Consider the following 19,162-nt stretch of genomic DNA (forward strand, 5'->3'; position numbering starts at 1 on the left):
AAACACAACAAAAACAAATACTAAGTGCCCACCAAGGGCCTGTGTGCCAGCAGGCACTGAGGACTAAGAGCTTCACTGCTTTTTATTCCATACCCAACCGTGGCAATAGGTTCTAAGCTTCCTTACCAAAAACCAAAAACACTTGATGGGCTCAGTGGCTCATGGCTGTAACCCCAGCTACTCAGGAAGGCTGAGGTGGGAAGACTGCTTGAGGCCAGGAGTTTGAGACCAGCTTGGTCAACACAGCAAGACACTGTGTCTAAAGAAATTAAAATAGGCCAGGCGTGGTGGCTCACACCTATAATCCCAACACTTTGGGAGGCTGAGGTGGACAGATTACCTGAGGTTTGGAGTTTGAGTCTAGCCTGGCCAACATGGTGAAACCCCATCTTCACTAAAATTACAAAAATTAGCCGGGCATGGTGGTGCATGCTTATAATCCCAGCTATTCAGGAAGCTGAGACATGAGAATCGCTTGAAGCCAGGAGACAGAAGTTGCAGTGAGCTGAGACTGCCCCCACTGCACTCCAGCCTGGGTGATGGAGGGAGACTACATCTCAAATAAATAAAAATAATTAGCAGGACATGCTGGCATGCACCTGTAGTCCCAGCTACTTAGGAGGCTAAGGCAGGAGGATCACTTGAGCCCAGGAGCTTGAGGCTGCAGTGAGCTAAGATCAGGCCACTGCACTCCAGCCAGAGCAACAGAGCAAGAACCCATCTCTTAAAAAACAAAACTTGTAGGCCGGGCACGGTGGCTCACGCCTGTAATCCCAACACTCTGGGAGGCCAAGGCGGGTAGATCACGAGGTCAGGAGTTCAAGACCAGACTGACCAACATGGTGAAACCCCGTTTCTACTAAAAATACAAAAATTAGCTGGGCATGGTGGTACACGCCTGTAATCCCAGCTACTCAGGAGGCTGAGGCAGGAGAATCACTTGAAACCAGGAGACAGAGGTTGCAGGGAGCCGAGATTGTGTCATTGTACTCCAGCTTGGGCAACAGGGCAAGACTCCGTCTCAAAAAAAAGAAAAGAAAAGAAAACTTGTGTAAGTGACCATCACTTCTCACTGGAAAACAAAGCTAAAGCAATAATTAAGGCATATGTTTAACATGCCCTCAATGACCTACAATTCGTCATTTTACTACTGTCTGGTAAAAGGCACTTGGTAGTAGCTGCGGAAGCAAGGTTTGCCATTTCACCATCTTGTTCTGACACCATGCAGGCCAGGAGGAACACATGCGATGTGGTGGGGCGGCAATCTGTACCCCAAAGGATGATTTTAAAGATAAAACTCTATATTATGGGCCGGGTGTGGTGGCTCACGCCTATAATCCCAGCACTTTGGGAGGCCGAGGCAGGCAGATCACTAGGTCGGGAGATCGAGACCACCCTGGCTAACACGGTGAAACCCCGTCTCTACTAAAATTACAAAAAATCAGCCAGGCATGGTGGCAGGTGCCTGTAGTCCTAGCTACTCGGGAGGCTGAGGCAGAAGAATGGCGTGAACCCAGCAGGCAGAGCTTGCAGTGAGCCGAGATCGTGCCACTGCACTCCAGCCCGAGCAACAGAGCGAGACTCCATCAAAAAAAAAAAAAAAAAAACTCTATTATGATCCAAATAAAACACAAGGAGTGAAAATCGATTACAAACAGAGGCCAAAACAAGTGAGACAAAAGACACTGACTGAGCCGGTGCCATGTCAAATATGCAAGTGTGCAAACCATCCTTTCATTCATTGAACAGGTACTGACTGATGCCTAAGATCCGCCGGTCACTGAGAGACAGATCCGCATGCAATTCCTATCAGGAAATGCTCATGAAGAATGCAAGAAGATGGATGCCAAGGGATGAGTGGTCATAAGTCCAATCTGTATGAGCAGGGGACACAACCAGAGGCTCACACTGCACCCTTCTTCAAGGAAATTCTCCTCTCTGCACCACATGGCTTCAGCCATCCTGGTTGGTTACTTAACTCCCTTCTCTCACCCAAATCCCAGTTTATTCAGCTGCGGCCATGGGCCAAGGAATACCAGGGTGTTTGAAAATGTGCAGGAGCATTTTTGATGTCACAATGACGGGAGGGCCGCCCACATTCAGTGGCCAAGCCCAAGGATGCTGAATGTACTAGTGTGTGTAGGAGAGTCTGGCACAATGAAGAAACATACCAGCAAAAGAGCTTCCAAGCACTCACTGCCCTCAAGTTACCTGCCAGCAGCTGTTTGACCCCAGCAGCCCTCCCCAGAGCTCGCCTCCTGCCCCAGAGCAAAGGGCAGCAATGCTCAGGATGGGAGTCGGTCCCACGTGCCCAATTCTGATCGTAGTGCCCACGAACTGGCTGCTTCCTTGCCCTGGGGTCCATGAGCCATTTGAAATCTCCCTCCCTGAGGCTGGGTCTAGTGAGTTGCTATCCCACCCCAAAAGTCATAATTAGTAAGAGAATCCTTCCCTGGGCTAGATTGCGAGCCCCTTGAGGACAGAGTGAGATTCTGTCTCAAAAAAAAAAAAAAAAAAAAAAAAAAGCATGTCTAGATTTCACATTGAATGCTTTTATTTTTTGAGACACAGTTTCTCCCTGTCGCTCAGGCTGGAGTGCAGTGGCGCCATCTTAGCTCACTGCACCTCCACCTCCCAGGTTCAAGCAATTCTCCTGCGTCAGGCTCCTGAGTAGCTGGGATTACAGGTGTGCACCACCACACCCGACTAATTTTTTGTATTTTCAGTAGAGACAAGATTTCGTCATGTTGCCCAGGCTGGTCTCAAATTCCTGGCCTCAAGTGATCTACCTGCCTCAGCTTCCCAAAGTGCTGGGATTAAAGGCGTGAGCCATTGTGCCTGGCAATATCGAATGATTTCTTAAATCAAATGTGATTTTTTTTTCTTTTTGTTGAGATGGAGTCTCACTCTGTCACCCAGGCTGGAGTGCCGTGGCGTGATCTTGGCTCACTGCAACCTCCGCCTCCGAGGTTCAAGCGATTCACCTGCCTCAGCTTCCCAAGTAGCTGGGATTACAAGCATGCACCACCATGCCCAACTAAAATGTCATTTAATTCTGAAAACTGACCAGAAATACATTTGTTTCGATACATTTTGCTTAAAAAGTCCTCTTAAAATGTTTGCCCTGGCCTCTACCAGTTCGCTGATAACAAATCTTTCTCTGACTCTGTGCTGACCGGGCCTGAGGGCAGAGGGTAGAATGAACACACACAGCTCTCAGTGCAACTACCTGGCACACACCACACTTCTCAAAGAAGGTTTGATTCATACTTTCCCATACCCTAGTGCAAACAAAAGGAAAAAAACCTTGCTCGGGCCAGGCATGGTGGCTCACACCTGTAATCCCAGCACTTCGGGAGGCCAAGGTGAGAGGATCACCTGAGGTCAGGAGTTCAAGACCAGCCTGGCCAACATGGTGAAACTCCGCCTATACTAAAAATACAAAAGGGGCCGGCGCGGTGGCTCACACCTGTAATCCCAGCACTTTGGGAGGCCGAGGTGGGTGTATCACTCATCAGGTCAGAGGTTCGAGACCAGCCTGGCCAACATGGGGAAACTCCGTCTCTTAATAAAAATACAAAAAGTAGCCGGCTCGGTGGCACACACCTATAATCCCAGTTACTCAGGAGGCTGAGGCAGGAGAATCACTTGAACGTGTGAGGCGGAGGTTGCAGTGAGCCAAGATCGCGCCATTGCACTCCAGCCTGGGCAACAAGAGTGAAACTCTGTCTCAGAAAAAAAAGCAGTCAGGCATGGTGGTGCACACCTGTAATCTCAGTTACTCGGGAGGCAGAGGCAGTGAGCCTCTTGAACCCAGGAGGCAGAGGTTGCAGTGAGCCAAGATTGTGCCACTGCACTGCAGCCTGGGCAGCAGAGTGAGAATCCATCTCAAAAAAAAAAAAACCTTACTCAAATATGAGACACTCTCCGGGAAATTTAGAATTGTGTTTAAGAGACGTTAGTCTGTCTACAACTGTTGCTTGAAGTATGTCCTCCCAGTAAATTCAACCACCTAACAAATACTAACTGGGCACCTTCTATGTTCCAGGTGAAATGTTTTCCACCCCTTCCAATCACAGAGCCTTGGTGAAGCCAGTACAAGAAACATATTGGACTAACATCTGCACTTAATCTGCTTGTACAAATTTTTTCTTTAGTGCCCTCCTTTTTTTTTTTTTTTTTTTTTTTGTAAGATAGAAGCTCACTCTGTCACCCAGGCTGGAGAGCAGTGGCACAATCTTGGCTCACTATAACCTCTGCTCCAGGTTCAAGTGATTCTCCAGCCTCAGTCTCCCAAGTAGCTGGGATTACAGGTGTGCGCCACCACGCCCAGCTAATTTTTGTATTTTTAGTAGAGACGGGGTTTCACGACGTTGGCCAGGCTGGTCTCAAACTCCTAACCTCAAGTGATTCGCCCACTTTGGCCTCCCAAAGTGCTGGGATTACAGGCATGAGCCACCGCACCCAGCCAGTGCCCCCAACCTTTTAATCAAGTTTTGCCCTTATTGGGCACACTATTGGCCTCTCTAGACCTCAGTTTCCTCATCTACTGGAGTGGCCTAGACAAGCACCGACCCTAAAATCAAGTCCATCAGTGTTGACAACTGACAGCCAGAGAAATAAAAAATGGGTTTACTGGCCAAGCGCGGTGGTTCACACTTGTAATCCCAGCACTTTGGGGAGCTGAGGCGGGTGGATCACTTGAGTCCAAGAGTTCAAGACTAGCCTGAGCAACATGGTAAAACTTCGTCTCTACTAAAAACACACACAAAAAAATTAGCTGGGCGTGGTGATGCATGCCTGTAATCCCAGCTACTGGGGAGGCTGAGGCAGGACAATTGCTTGAGCCTGGGAGGTGGAGATTGCAGTGAACAGAGACTGGGCCACTGCACTACAGTCTGGGCGACAGAGGGAAAAATTTGTCTTAAACAAACAAACAAACAAACACCAGAAAGAAAGAAACGGCTTACTGTGGAATCAGCCACCTCTTGTAAGCCTGGGATTGGATCCTATTTCCTATACAAACTTAGGATACCAACAAGCAACCAGGCGAATCACTGCTGCAGTGAATGAAAGCAGCCCCTGTGAGGACAATCACACTCTCCACAGTGAAGACTGCAAGGGTGGACAATCTTCCAGCCTCAGCATTCCCTCAGAGGAGGGGCTGGCAAACTAGTCAGCCTGAAGAGAAATAATCAAGAGGCCATCTGTGGCCCACAAAGCCTAAAACAGTTACTGCCTGGCCCTTTACAAAGTGTATGCACACCTGCTTCAGAGCAGTCGAGAGACCTTTCACTGGACACAACTCCAAAATAAACCAGAATCGTTCAGATTTCCTCCCATTGTAGGGAATCTCCACTGACCAGGCCGAGTGTGAGGCCTGGCCCCGCCCACAACCATCTGGCTCCACTGCTTGCCAGCGCTTTTCACAAACATCAGGCCAGGGCGCTGTTCGCAGGGCTTCAAATGCCTGCCGAGTTTCCATCCATCAACACACATGCATACCCCAAGCTAAGCTAGCCCATCAGAAGGCAGGGAGAAAGCACTAGTGAGCCTCCAAGTGTGAAGCAGGAAGCCGGCTGAGACAAGAGAAAAGCTCTCCAGCGGATCTGAGGCATTTCCATCCAGTTCTGACTCACCCCTAGGTCTGTGGGACTAGACCCGGCAGAGACGCACCAGGTCCTTGCAGGTGAGCGTAAGTTGAACCTGGCTTATGGCCACGGCTTTACCTCACCTTCTCTCCCTTCTATAGGCAACAGAATTCTTTTTCTCCCCAAACAGAATCTGACTTGGAACCTAAGTATGACATATGAAGCAGACACAACCCAGTGACGCCTGCTGGAAAGAAATCCAGCCCGTGTGCCCCCTTGCTGTAAGCCCTCCTTTCCCACAGCAGCCACTCAGAGGCACTGCCACGGGGAGCTAGAGCATTCTGAAATTTGCCAGTCTAAAAGAAAATATTGCCATTAGGCAGATTTAAAAAGGGCTTAAAACCCATATGAAGATAGATTTGGGAACGAATGAATGGAGAAAAGAACATTGAAAAAGAATCCAGGTTGCATATTTTGGCACATAATCTAAAGAAGTGCGCCCAGGCTTTGCTGGAACAAAAACAACCAGAAAGATTCGCCAACAACGGCAACTTCACATCCAAGCCCCGCCTCTCCAGACAGTGCCCGCCTGTCCAACAGGTTCCTGCTATCTGTCCACCAGAGGGAACATCTCTGCCCTGTAATTTATCAAAAGCCATTTCTGGGTAACAGGCTTAAGTTCACTCCACACTTGAGTGCCAGCCAGTGTCAGATGCCTGACCAGGGCACTGGCATGACCTGTCATTTACCAGGAACCACTACAGCTCTGCATTCAGGGGTTATCAGTGGCTGCCAGCACGCCAAGGGTCAGGCACCCTGCTGAGCCCTCATGTGCTCTACTCCTCTTCACAACAGCACTTTCTGGAAGATACTACTGCCTGTCTGACAGAGAAGGACGTTAAGGTTCAGTCAATCAGGATAGAAAAGTAACACACCCGGCCGGATGCGGTGGCTCACACTTATAATCCCAGCACTTTGGGAGGCTGAGGTGGGTGGATCACAATGCCAAGAGATCGAGACCATGCTGGCCAACATGGTGAAACCCCGTCTCTACTAAAAATACAAAAATTAGCTGGGCGTGGCGGTGCATGCCTGTAGTCACAGCTACTTGGGAGGCTGAGGCAGGAGAATCGCTTGAACCTGGGAGGCAGAAGTTGTAGTGAGCCGAGATCACGCCACTGCACTCCAGCCTGGCAACAGAGTGACACCCCGCCAAGAAAAGGAAAGGGAAAAGAGAAAAGGGAAGGGAAGGAAATGCACCCAAGGCAACCAAGTGCAGGGCCAGGCTTGGAGCCCAGGCTGCACTGGACACCACCAGGCTGCAGACAGGATGCCCTGCGACCTGGAGTCTGCTTTGCCGGTGAGAGCACCGGGGCAGACACGAAAGGCGGCGCGATGGGTTCTGATGTAAGTCAGCCCAGGCTCAACAGCTGCTTTCCGGCCAACTGCACAGATGATGCGGTTGGACAGCTTCAAAAACAAGCAACTTATTTACGCCATGTCACCAACAGCCAGATTCTCACCCAAGGCAAGTCCAGTCGCTTTACTCTTTTCACAGGTGGGCACCTAGAGATTTCATGGCTCTTTCCTCCACTCACAATAGTGACAAAGGCCCAAGGCTGACCTCAGGGGGACACAGTGAGTGCTGCAAAGTGCCCTGGCCGTGAGGCTGGGGGTAGTGAGAAAGGTGGAATGTCTCTTTATAGAAGGAATGGAAAAATCCCACTGCTAAACAAAACATAGCAAAAATCATGATTCCACAGGAATGGAAATTGATAGCAGGCTGGATAAACACTTCAGGAAATAACAGTGTGGGCCCGAAAAAGGACATGGTCACTGGACAGTTGACTTATTAAGTCTCAGTCAAGAACCATCACCACAAAATCTAGGGACAAGATTAAGGAAGTCAGGCCGGGCGCGGTGGCTCAAGCCTGTAATCCCAGCACTTTGGGAGGCCGAGACGGGCGGATCACGAGGTCAGGAGATCGAGACCATCCTGGCTAACATGGTGAAACCCCGTCTCTACTAAAAATACAAAAAAAAACTAGCCGGGCGAGGTGGCGGGCGCCTGTAGTCCCAGCTACTCGGGAGGCTGAGGCAGGAGAAGGGCATAAACCCGGGAGGCAGAGCTTGCAGTGAGCTGAGATCCAGCCACTGCACTCCAGCCTGGGCGACAGAGCGAGACTCCGTCTCCAAAAAAAAAAGAAAAAGATTAAGGAAGTCTATCCTTCTACAACACGTCAATCAATGTCTGGCAAAAAAAACCTTTAACATAAGTAACGTGACCTCACCTACTTCAAATACTCAAATGTTTACCGACCAGTGTGTGTGCCAGATCCTGTGTCATTTGGAGCTGAGGACATGGAGACAGGAGACTCCACCCTGCACTCCTGCAGCAGCAGAGATCTGTAAACTTTGTCTGTAAAGGACCAGACAGTAAATGTACTCAGCTTTGCTGGCCACACAGAGCTCTCTGCTGCAATTGCTCAACTCTGCCTGACGCTGTCATAGCATGGAAGTAACCCCAGACAATATACAAACAAAGGGGCATAGCCGTATTTACAAAAACAGGAGGTGGGCTGCAATCGGGGTTACAGTTTGCTGCTTTCTGCTTCAGAGGGTAAAGTAAGTATGGACATGAATACATTGCAAGATGATGATGAACTTGTGTGCATACCAGGGTGGGGGAACCCTAGCTGGGTTTGAGGGGACACTTCTGCTGCCTCACTCAATGACAGCCTGACCCAACCCCCACCACATCTCCAGCTTGCAGAGGCTCCCTATATGGCACTGTCAGAAAAGCAAGGGTAGGCCAGGTGCAGTGGCTCACACCTGTAATCCCAGCACTTTGGGAGGCTGAGGTGGATCACCTGAGGTCAGGAGTTCAAGACCAGCCTGGCCAACATGGCGAAACCCTGTCTCCACTGAAAATAAAAACATCAGCTGGGCGTGGTAGTGCATGCCTGTAATCCCAGCTACTCAGGAGGCTGAGACAGGGCTCACTTGAACCCAGGAGGTGGAGGTTGCAGTGAGTCGAGATCACACCACTGCCCTCCAGCCTAGGCGACAGAGAGAAAAAGAAAAGCAGAGGTGGCTTTCAAAGAGCCCTAAAGCACCCACATTTCTGTTCCCTAAGAGCCAGGCAATGGCCCATCTGGAAAGCTGAAGGCTGGGCTCAGCTGTAGCACAATCCACGCATTCTACTTGCAGAAGCCCCAATGGGTGAGGTCCCTGCAGAATACTGCACAAACTCTCGAAGAATAAACAACCTGAAAATAAGGTCTGAGGAAACAACAGAGTGGGGAAAGTGGGGTTCCTGGTAACCCAGTTTTCCTTATGGGAGACATAAGCCACCCCTAGAAGACCACGCACCCCAAGGAGACAGCACATGTAGGAAAAAACAATTTCAAAGTAAGAGAAAAGAAAAAATAAACAAGCATTGAGGCATGTGGTGGGGACACAGAAGCACTCCCCACCCCCAGTGGGGGGTTCTCCAGCACTTAGTTGTGAAACCCTTGCTGGAACCACACGGTCAGCTGGGTCTCCCTCCACCAGAGCCATGGCTCACACAGCAACACAGACTACAGGGAGCACCTGCTCACACACCTTCCACATCACTCCCCGCCACCGCACCAGGGTCAAGTCCAGACCCCCCTCAGCCCAACATGTTGGCCCCACGCTGCCACCCAGCCTTCTCCCCACCCCACCCCCAGCAGTCTCAAATCTGAAACACTGGGTTTGCATCTCACCTCCACTCCACACTGACTGTGACTTGAGGTCTATTTCCTCGTGGGTTAAGTAAGGTGAACATACCATGTTCACCTTGCACCTCTCAGGTCTGCTGTAAGGAACAAACGAGAGAACAAAGACCCTGCACTTGACCCAGCACTTGTCCTCGGTAGGCACTCGACCAATGTCAGCTGTCACCTCACCACGGTTCTGCTGTTGTTCTCTCTGTGGTCCATCCCATTACCAGCTTTCAACAGTGCTCATCTCTCCAGACTCCTGTGCAGCCAGGGAAGCCTCCGTTCCCCAGCAGGGCTGCTCTGGGTGGTGCTGGGTAGACCAGGCACCTGTGCTTCTGCCTCCTCCTGTCCACCGGGGACCCATCCCCATGTTGGTGTGTCACAATTTAAGGGCGCTGGTACAGACAGCAGACCTTCAAACACCATGAGGACAAACTCCCAGGTGTTTAGGATCTGCTGGCGGACCCCTTTAATTAATTCTCAGGAAGACAGAGATGCAGGGAGATTCTCAGAAAACCCTCTCGAGATAAACACTCCACTGTGACTAATTTAAACCACACTAAACTGCCCCAGTTTCAAGGCTTCCCACTTTAGGGTAATAAACATAGCTATTCACTGCAGTCACTCTCTGATGTTACAATAGATGGCCTTACGGAAGTAGATAATCCCAGTTCTGCTCATTTCTTTCTCCATCACAATTTTTAGTAACAAAAGGAATATATGCTTGATACAGAAAAACCGTAAAGCTTTAAAAAATTACAGAGAAGTATCATCCCTAAACGAGCTCCCAGATTAGATCCCTGGATCTCTCTTCACCAGCACGAGCCACCTAAATTCCGGGTGCTGTCACGCTGCAATACTAATCATCTGCCTCCTGCCCGTGTACTATTGGGTTTTGACTTCCTATTTCAAAAGAATTCAGCAGAAAGGGTCATAAAACACTGTGTATTAATTCCAAACAGATTTGCTATTTGTTTTTTAAAACTATGAAAATAATTTTAAAGAAAACTCAGGATGGCAGGAAGGCTGAGCTGAGCACAAGCACACGGAGGAGGAAGGCCACATCCCAGCCAGCTGCAGCTGTCCCTGGCTTGCCCGGCAGCGCCATTGTTTACACCCAAAGCCTTTCCCCTGTAGGAATGACGTCACCTGGAGCAAGCTGGAATCTGGGCGCAAGAGAAGAGGACAAATCAGGCTGGTCTGTCTCTGGCAGCAAGTGACTTCCTTCAGCCCAGGAAAAAGCACTCCTCCCCACCTTCCTAAACCCTGTGTCCTCACGAAGACTCATGGAAAAAAAACACAGGGGGTTAAAAAAACCAAGACTGGTTCTATCACCCACCAGATCATAACCAACGCTGAATCTAAACTCCCACCTAACCTCTAGATAAACACTCTGGGGCAAACATTCCCTACAGAGGATGAACCCCCTTTGCAAGCAGCAGCTTTCTCTACACACAAGCTTCCAGAAGGAAGAGGGGGCCAGGGGCCAAATATCACCTCCTGCACTTACTGTTTTCTCAGTGACAAAGTGGGGACAGAGAGCTGCTTTAGAAGGAAGAGATGATGATCCCCAAGTGCACCACCAGCACCCTGATGCAATGCTCCTTGGCACAGAGGAATTCAGGAGATAGTGGTGGTTACGCCATCACCCCCTGCAGCTGGCTGAACTCTCTGCCTCCAGGGCTTTGGGCTCCCCTTCTCAAGGCCTCTGGAGAGAAGGAGAGAGAAGTTCACCCTCCACATGTGTAAGAAGGTTGTGCCAATGACTAGACATCAAAACCAGCCTTACCTCTAGGCCTCACCATGCTCTGCAGCCACCACACCAAATGGCAGCTCTTGAGGTTCTGACACAAAAAGACAGCCATGCTCGATCATGGGGAAAAGACAGCCGAGTTGTGCTCAGACAAAAGTACTCCCACACCCATGTACATAAAGAGGGCTGTGCACACATCTCCACACACACACATCCCACAGATGGCCCTTAATTCAATTCCATCCAACTCACACACACACTATTTAGAATACAGGGGGCTTCTGGTTAAACATGGCAGAAAGACTGAAGGCTTGTAGAGCTCATCCTTCCAAAACCCCCGAAAATGAAAATGGGAAACCCAAACAATAGGGACAGTTCTGGCAAAGAGTGGGCACAAGTATGAACAGATCTAACAGACTGAAAGATGCCACAACATGAGGACTGCAGAGGGGAAAACCTCCCTTCACCCAGGATAACAGAAGGCTCAGGAGGTCCTAGGAGGTGGCAGGCACCTTGCATGAAAGCGGAAGGTGGGAACTCAGATGTGGGGGGACTGGTTGAAGGCTGCAAGTGCAACAGCTAGACACCCACAGCCCGTTCCCTCCCCCACTGGATACATTAAACAAGAGAAGTCTCGACTTGAGAACACCAGGTCAGAGGGGGAAGGGGTGGGGAAAGGAGACCCAAAAAAAAAGCGGAGAGAGAACCTGAGTGGCAAACCTCGGAAGCCTCAGGCCCCCCACTTCTGCTGCTCCTCACAGGAGTGCAGCAGACAAACACCACACCACCCTCCATTCCCCAGGCAAAGACAAGGGAGTCTTCTCTTGAAACACCAGCCCCAGAGAAAGAAAACCTATATACACCACAACGTGGGACTCAAGAAATGAAAAGGGCAGCCTCCCATCCAGGCACCCACACTGAAGAGCCCACCCAATTTCCAATCAGTTGTGTGCCCGAGACCACAGGTATCTGAGAGATGACCAGATAAGTAGACAAAATAACAGAAGAAAGAGTGCCAGAGATCAAAGATTAAAAATATGTATTATAAAATTAATATCCTCTGAAAATCAAGAGAAGACACCACACCCATGAAATAAACATGTGTTTTTTTTCCCCCTTAAAGGGTAAGTAGGAAACAAGAATCACCCTAGTTAGAATTAAGCATGTGATAGCCCAAACCCCGCAACCTCAGGATAATCATGAAGAAAGCATCAGACAAATCCCAATCGAGGAACATTCTACCAAATATGTGATCTACCAAACACCTCAAAACTGTCATGCTCATCAAAAACTTAATTGTCACAATCTAGTGGAAACTACGGGGACATGATTAAATTTAATGTGGTGTCCTGGAACAAAAAAAAAGACACTGGGTACAATCTAAGAACGTCTGAATAAAGCGTAAACTTTAGTTGATAATAATATATCAATACTGGTTCATTAGTTGTGACAAATACACCGTACTAAAGTAAGATGTTTATAATGGGGGCAAACTGGGAGTAGGCCATGTGGGAACTCCAACTTTTATGTACACCTGAACTATTCTAAAGTAAAATAGTCCAATTAGAAGAGGTGGAAGGGGCCGGGCATGGTGGCTCACGCCTGTAATCCCAACACTTTGGGAGGCCGAGGTGGGTGGATCACAAGGTCAGCGGTTAGAGACCAGCCTGGCCAATACAGTGAAACCCCATCCCTACTAAAAATACAAAAATTAGCCAGGCGTGGTGGCACACGTCTGTAACCCCAGCTACTCAGGAGGCTGAAGCAGAAGAATCGCTTGAACCTAGGAGGCAGAGGTTATAGTGAGCTGAGATCGCGCCACTGCACTCCAGCCTGGGCAACAGAGCAAGACACCACTTCAAACAAAAACAAAAACAAAACAAAACAAAAAGAAGAGGTGGGAGAGCAAGCCAAGCAAATCTCAGAAAATTAGCGAAGGGATAAATGCCAGTCACATCCTACCCCCAAAATCAAAGGATTAACCCAGGAGTCCAGATTTAACTAGGAGTCCCAGAAACATGGGGGTGGGGTGGGGGAAGGAGAGGAAGAAATTATCAAGTAAAAAATGCCAAAAATAATTCCCAGAGTTGAAGTAGTCAAGTAGTCAAGACTTTAAAGGCCCACCAAGTGCTCGGAACAATGGATATAAAAAGAACACAAAGTACAATGTGAAATCTCAGAATGTTAGGGATACAGTTGGAGAACCTAAAAGCTTCTAAAAGTCATCCCTCTTCCAAAAAAGTTCCCAGGGAGGAACAATCAGAATGGCAGTGAGTTCTCAGGAGCAACCATGATGGAGACTTCTCAGCAGCATCACTATCTTCTCTGGGAAATGACTTTCAATCTAGAATCCAATACTCAGCTGACCAAGTCAAGTGTAGGGACAGAAAAAGACTTTCTCAGACTTACATAAGGACTCAAAACAGGATTTTAACAAGAGAGCAAACTCAGGGACAGGTAATGTCACTGGGAGCATTCCTGTCTGCCTACCCAGCAGTTAATTCTCCCTTCCTCCTTCCAGATGGAGCCTGAGGGAGGCTGACCCAGACCCAGCCCCAGGGGAGGGGGACCTGGCCTAAGAGAAGCCCAGCCCTGGTTCTAAGGACTGGTTCAGAATGGGTGCACCCAAATAATCCCAAACCTGTCTACTTCCAGACTTGCAATTACTTGAGTCAATGAATAGTTCTTATTAAGATAGTTCCTGTTGGCCGGGCGTGAAAATCCCAGCACTTTGGGAGGCTGAGGTGGGTGGATCACCTGAGGTCAGGAGTTCAAGACCAGCCTGACCAACACGGTGACACCCCGTCTCTACTAAAAATACAAAATTAGCTGGGCGTGGTAGTGTACACCTGTAGTCCCAGCTACAGTCCCAGGACGCTGAAAACAGAAGAATCACTTGAACCCAGGAGGCAGAGGTTACAGTGAGCCAAGACAGTGCCACTGTACTCCAGCCTGGGCAACAGAGCGAGGCTCTGACTCCCAAAAAAAAAAAAAAAAAAAAAAAAAAGATGGTTGCTGTCATTATGTCCAAATTATCCAACCAATACAAACAGGACCCAGGAGGACCACAAGTGGAGACACAAAAACAAGTCCCAGAATGACAACCAACAGAAGCCCAAGATGGTAGCCAGGCACGGTGGCTCACGCTTATAATCCCAGCACTTTGGGAGGACAAGGAGGGTGGATCACCTGAGGTCAATAGTTTGAAACCAGCCTGGCCAATATGGTGAAACCCCATCTCTACTAAAAATACAAAAATCAGCCGGGTGTGGTTGCAGATGCCTGTAGTCCCACCTACTTGGGAGGCTGAGGCAGAAGATCACTTGAACCCGGGAGGCGGAGGTTGCAGGGAGCCAAGATCAGGCCACTACACTTTAGCCTGGGCGACACAGCAGAGACTCTGTCTCCAAAAAAAAAAAAAAAAAAAAAAAAAAAAAAAAAAAAAAGAAGCTCAACCATGGGCCAGAGGGGCAACAGTCCTGGTAAGAGCTAAGAGCAGGATAGAGGCTTCTGGAGGAACAAACAGGATGGATTATCTACCATTTCCAGGAAATTAGAAATTAGTATAGATTGCATTTTCTTGGAGCAATGTAAAAAGCAAAAGATACAAACTTTAATGTATCAAATTTTTCTACTTTGATTACTGCTTTCTGTGTCCGATTTTTCCAAAACCATGAAGATATTCTATGTTTTATTCTAGAAGCTTTATTATCTTTCATGTTTACATCTATGATCTACCTAACACTGATTTCTGAATATGATTTGTGATAAAAGTTTCATTTTTTTCCCTTATGGAGAGAGTTCAGTTCTCCCAGTACGTTTTCTGAAAAGGCCATCTTTTCTCTTTGTCATGTGTCATAAATTGACTATTGACGTGCAGTTTGTTTCAAGACTGTTCCATCCAATCAGCCTATTTGTCTATCTTTTTGGCAACACTGCACTGTCTTAATCACTGTAGCTTTTATAAAGTCTGGATATTTGGTAGGATATGTCCTTCAGCTTTGTTTTTCTTCAAGAATGCTTTGATTAAGGCCAGGCGCGGTGGCTTATGCCTGTAATCCCAGCACGCTGGGAGGCCGAGGCGGGTTGATCACAAGGTCAGGAGATTGAGACTATCCTGCTCAACATGGTGAAACCCCATTTCTACTAAAAATACAAAAATTAGCTCAGCTTGGTGGTGGGCGCCTGTAGTCCCAGGTACTCGGGAGGCTGAGGCCAAAGAATCGCTTGAACCCGGGAGGCAGAGGTTGCAGTGAGCCGAGATCACGCCACTGCACTCCAGCCTGGGCAACAAGAGCAAAACTCTGTCTCAAAAAGAATGCGGCCGGGCGTGGTGGCTCAAGCCTGTAATCCTAGCACTTTGGGAGGCCGAGACGGGCGGATCACAAGGTCAGGAGATCGAGACCATCCTGGCTAACACAGTGAAACCCCGTCTACTAAAAAGAATACAAAAAACTAGCCGGGCGAGGTGGCAGGCGCCTGTAGTCCCAGCTACTCGGGAGGCTGAGGCAGGAGAATGGCGTGAACCCGGGAGGCGGAGCTTGCAGTGAGCCCAGATAGCGCCACTGCACTCCAGCCTGGGCGACAGAGCGAGACTCCGTCTCAAAAAAAAAAAAAAAACAAAACAATGCTTTGATTAGTCAGGTGAGGTGGCTCACACCTTAACCCAGCACATTGGAAGGCCAAGGCAGGAGGATCTTTTGAAGCCAGGAGTTTGAGACCAGCCTGGGCAACACAGTGAGAGCACATCTCCACTAAAAATTAGCTGGGTGTGTTGGTGCATGCCTGTTTGAAATGCTTGTTCCCCGGTGCTGTAAATAAACGGCACTTGAACGTAAATTTCCTCAGCAAGGCCATTTTTATACTTTCTGCAGAAAGGGAACATTTGCTAGCAGTTTTGCCACCGAACAAAGGAGACAGAGTACACTGAACAAAGGAGACAAGGTCATTTATAACCTGATGCGTCCACCCTACTGCTGTTTTCAGTTTCCATTGGCTGGAATGGGACTTCACATTCTGTATTTGTCCTGATTGGCTAGCAACTTAGAACTTTATAAAAGAGGCAAAGGCAGAGGAGAACAAAGGAAGGAGGAAGTAACTTGTGGAATGCTAAGAAAGGTAAAAACACCTTCAAATAAGGAAAAGGAACAGGCTATGACCTAATGCTTGCTTGGACCAGTATAAGCATGCCAGGGCAAATATTTAGGCTAAATTGTAGGAGCTAAGAGTATAAAGAACATTAATTTATTTACTATAGCTAGCAGATATTTAAGAATGTTAGCACAGGTCTTTAAATAAATTTTGCTTCTAAAAGAAGTTACTATTTATTCCTAATCAGATGAAGAGGAAAATCTTTAAAATGAAACTTCTACTTTACTTTTTACACCTATAATCCCAGCTACTCCAGAGGCTGAGGCTGGAGGATCTCCTGAGCCCAGGAGTTTTAGGTTGCAATGACCTATAATCGTCGCACTGCACTGCAGCCTGAGCAACAGCAAAACTCCTTCTCAAAAAAAAAAAAAAGAGAGAGACAGAATGCTTTGATTATTCTTGGCCGTTTTGCATTTTCATATAAATTTCAGAATGAGTTTGTCAATTTCTGAAATAAACAGCTAAAACAAAAGAAAAGCTGCTGGGATTTTCACTAGAATTACATGGCATCTAGAGGTTAATTTGCAAAGAAGCAACATCTGTACAGTGCCAGCAGAGCAAAGATGACCCGCATGCACCTGGCGCCATCACTGAGAGCTGGCAGCTGCCCATGCAGCCACCATATGCCCACCCATGACCCAGTAACTCCGTACCTAGGTACGTACCCAACAGCGTGCACATGCACGCACACACAAGCTCTGAAGGCCAAGCCAGTGGCAGCACTGTTTGGAAGAACTATGGAAATGAGCTCAGTCTGTCACATGGATAAATATTATATCCACATAACCAAAAACCATTCTACAATAAGAATAAACATATACAACCATACAGATGAAAGGCACAAAAAAAACTGCTGAATCAAAGGAGACAGACACAAAAGAGCAAGCAGCAGAGCAGGGTAGTTTTAAAAGGGCCAAGGGGACCACCCACAATGAAAGTACAAACATTAGAAAAAACAGAAGCTTGTCCACCTTGGTAGATCAAGCCCATCAAGATAGAGACGGTCAATGTAGATGAGCAAACATGTTCTAAAAGAGACTATATTAGACTTTAAGAAAAATCCAGGCCAGGTACAGTGGCTCACACCTGTAATCCCCACGCTCTGAGACTCCAAAGTGGGAGAGGATCGCTTGAGGTGAGGAGTTTGAGATCACTCTGGGCAACATAGCAAGACGCCATCTCTACAGAAAAAAAAAATATTTTCTGGCCGGGCGCGGTGGCTCAAGCCTGTAATCCCAGCACTTTGGGAGGCCGAGACGGGCGGATCACGAGGTCAGGAGATCGAGACCATCCTGGCTGACACGGTGAAACCCCGTCTCTACTAAAAAATACAAAACACTAGCCGGGCGAAGTGGCGGGCGCCTGTAATCCCAGCTACTCGGGAGGCTGAGGCCGGAGAATGGCATGAACCCGGGAGGCGGAGCTTGCAGTGAGCTGAGATCCGGCCACTGCACTCCAGCCTGGGCGGCAGAGCGAGACTCCGTCTCAAAAAAAAAAAAAAAAAAAAAAAGAAAAAAAAATATTTTTTTTAATTAGCTGGGCGTGATGGCACATGCCTGGATCACAGCTACCTGGGGGACTCCCATGACTCCAGGAGTTTGGGGCTGCAGTTAGCTGCGACTGTGCCACTGCACTCCACCCTGGGTGACAGAACAACACCCTGTCTGAAGAGAAATGAAAAAAGAAAAGAAAAATCCCAAATTCTGTAAAGTAAAACTAACAACAGTGCAATAAAACAAGACGTGATGAAAGTAGAAATAAGAATAACCCTAACAGGTGGAAAACCTAACACTCTCTACTAAAAAACTTTTGAATCTACGTGGAATTCAAAACCACACCTGCAAAATGTCTAGAAAATAGTACACATGAGAAACAGAACACTACATAACAAAACTTTCTTCCCCCTCCCCCCGCCCCAAGACAGAGTCTTGCTCTGTCACCCAGGCTTGGAGTGCAGTGGCGCGATCTCAGTTCACTGCAACCTCCACCTCCTGGGTTCAGGCAATTCTCCTGGCTCAGCCTCCCAAGTAGCTGGGATTACAGGTGCGTGCCACCAAACCCGGCTAATTTTTTTTATTTTTAACAGATATGGGGTTTCACCATGTGGGCCAGGCTGGTCTTGAACTCTTCATCTTAGGTGATCCGCCTGCCTTGGCCTCCCAGACTGCTGGGATTACAGGCCGTAAGAAACTTTCAAAGCAAAAGTAAATTTGTACTCAGAGGAAATATCCTAAAAACCAAATTCCTAACCAAAAAAAAAGAAATATAAATTAAGCATCCAAGAAATCAGAAAAAAAGGCCGGGCGCGGTGGCTCAAACCTGTAATCCCAGCCCATTTGGGAGGCCGAGACGGGTGGATCACGAGGTCAGGAGATCGAGACCATCCTGGCTAACCCGGTGAAACCCCGTCTCCACTAAAAAATACAAAACACTAGCAGGGCGAGGTGGTGGGCGCCTGTAGTCCCAGCTACTCAGGAGGATGAGGCAGGAGAATGGCGTAAACCCAGGAGGCAGAGCTTGCAGTGAGCTGAGATCCGGCCACTCCACTCCAGCCTGGGCGACAAAGCAAGACTCCGTCTCAACAAAAAAAAAAAAAAAAAAAGAAATCAGAAAAAAAAACAATGCAAGTGAAAGTAAGGGAAAGCAGAAACAATGAAGAAAAAGCCTGAAGAGAGCTAGGGAGTGTAATAAATACATTTGCATAAAACTGCATTTAAGAACAGGAGCTCCTTCAGTCAGGTGAGGTCCACAAGGAAAAAAAGAAAAAAATGAATAAAATTAGTTCCTTGAAACAAAAAACAAAATAAACCACTCAGAGAAGGGTATTAGTACTTTCATTTTACAGACATGAAGGCTCTACAAGGTTAAATAACTAGCCCAAGGTCACTATCATCCAGTTAGTGAATCTAAAAAACCTGAAC

The 19,162-nt window shown here is 48.0% G+C and overlaps 1 protein-coding gene across 33 annotated transcripts in view; it reads right to left on the bottom strand.

The window, feature by feature from the left end:
* Positions 1-19,162, bottom strand: part of PRRC2B (proline rich coiled-coil 2B) — a 129,777-nt gene that overhangs the window by 70,396 nt on the left and 40,219 nt on the right. The window contains exon 2 of one of the 33 annotated variants that reach the window (XM_065530895.2): positions 17,328-17,422. The exons of the other annotated variants lie outside the window; for them this stretch is intronic. The gene's annotated coding sequence lies outside the window, so the exon portion shown is untranslated. The remainder of the gene's footprint in view (positions 1-17,327; positions 17,423-19,162) is intronic. 33 annotated transcript variants of the gene reach the window in all.

This window comes from Macaca fascicularis, chromosome 15, assembly GCF_037993035.2.
Source record: "Macaca fascicularis isolate 582-1 chromosome 15, T2T-MFA8v1.1".
NCBI lineage: Eukaryota > Metazoa > Chordata > Mammalia > Primates > Cercopithecidae > Macaca > Macaca fascicularis.